This window comes from Bubalus bubalis, chromosome 7, assembly GCF_019923935.1.
Source record: "Bubalus bubalis isolate 160015118507 breed Murrah chromosome 7, NDDB_SH_1, whole genome shotgun sequence".
Classification (NCBI taxonomy): domain Eukaryota; kingdom Metazoa; phylum Chordata; class Mammalia; order Artiodactyla; family Bovidae; genus Bubalus; species Bubalus bubalis.
In genome coordinates, this window is record NC_059163.1 from 35,672,871 (window position 1) to 35,674,713 (window position 1,843).

At 42.3% G+C, this 1,843-nt stretch overlaps 1 pseudogene; it reads right to left on the minus strand.

Annotated features, from left to right (window-relative positions):
* Positions 1–597: 597 nt before the first annotated feature.
* LOC102409715 lies at positions 598–1,581 on the minus strand (annotated as a pseudogene).
* Between the last annotated feature and the right edge of the window lie 262 nt (positions 1,582–1,843).

A 1,843-nucleotide genomic window follows, 5' to 3' on the forward strand; every position in this document is an offset into this window, starting at 1 on the left:
TAGGTTTTGCACCTGCTATTTCCTTGACTAAAAATGTCTACTCTCAACTAGGTTTTAAAAAAATATTGCCTTCTATTTTCTGTCTTGGCACATGGTTTTTATGTAGTACCTTCTGCATAGACTGCCTCTTGCAGTGTATGTCCCTCTAGCCCTGCACTTTATGTTTGGAACTTTGAAATTTTTCACATGTCATTTTGGCCTAAAAAACTTGAAGAATTCCAGCTCCTCAGCAAAACTATCTTTATTTCAATCTGTATGGTTTCCAGACACTAGTTCATTAAATTTCCCTTTTCAGTCCCTTCCAGCTGCAAAGAACTCATATTACATTTTAAGAGTAGTCCCATTTTGAGCTCCACATTTTCAGCATGGGGATAAAAGAGGGATAAATAACATTTTCCTCCATAATTACATTCATCAATAGACACTACCCTGAACAGATATATAGTTCTATCCAAATAGAATGAAAACAAAAATAGTCATAAAATCCCCTCCAAACCAAAATATATAATATCACCTCCTAACCATTCATTTTTTTTTCCAGAAAGCCAACTTTTTTATTTTCTTTTTTTAAATTTTTAAACTCTTCTATATGTGTTTCTAGAAGGTGCCAATAGTTACCTGCCACATGCACACTTGGCTGTACATGTAGCCAACAAACAGTATCTGGCCATCAGGAGACCCAAGCCAGAGAGATACACTGGGAGGGCTCTGTCTTGCTGCTGGTACCAATAATGTCTTGCTTCAGTTTATCTATAGTGATTTTGCCTCCAAGTCCCAGATTTTAACGCTAGGGCCCATGGCAGCACAGAGCCAATAGTGGTTGGTACTGAAGCACAGGGCACTGATGATGTACTTACCATCTAGTGTATAAAGGTGCTTGCCTTCATTCAGATCTCACAACATGGCCTGTCCATCCTTGCCTCCAGAAGCACAGAAAGATCCATCTGGAGAGATGGTCACAATGTTCAGGGAGCCTGTGTGGCTGATGTAGCTGGGCTTCAGCTTGCAGTTTGCAAAGTTCCATACCTTGACCACTTTGTCCCAGCACAAGAAAGAATGATGGGATTGCTGTTGTTGGGCAAGAAACTGACACAAGACACTCACTCTGATCGACTCTCATTCTGGAAAGTATATTTACATACGCCTGAAATAGTCCATAGTTTGATGGTTTTGTCTCAGGAGCCAGAGGAAATTTGCCAGTTGTCAGAAAAGGCCACACTCAGCACATCTTTGGTGTGGTGCATGGTGGTGCCCATTGTGAGATCCCAGAGGTAAAGAGTTCCATCCCCAGAGCCTGAGAGGGCAAATTGGCCATCTGAGGAGATTACCACTAACAGGGCAAATTGGCCATCTGAGGAGATTACCACTAACAAAGTGAGAGTGACCCCAAAGAGCACACTGTGGGAAAACATAGTTCATCTCATCTCTGGTCAGCTTCCACATAACAATGGTCTTGTCCCCAGAGGCAGAGAATATCATGTCTGGAAACTGGGAGTAGTAGCCGAATCTGGGTCATCCAGTCATTGTGGCCCTTGAGGGTGCCATGCGCATCATCTGTTCAGTCATGGCAATGGAGGGTATGGATGTTGTGACAGAGACAAGAATGGAGCTGGATAGCTCAGAGACACGCATACCTGCTCCCACCATGGCTTGGCCAAATCATTCATTTTTATGTCATGTATTAGTCAGGGTTCTCCAGAAAAATAGAGCCAATGGAATATATTAATACACACATGAGGAAATATTGTAAGGTACTGGCTCACCTGTTGTAGAGATTGAAAAGTCCCACCATCTTCCATCTCCAAGCTGGAGATCCCAGGACAGCCAATGATAAAATTTGAAG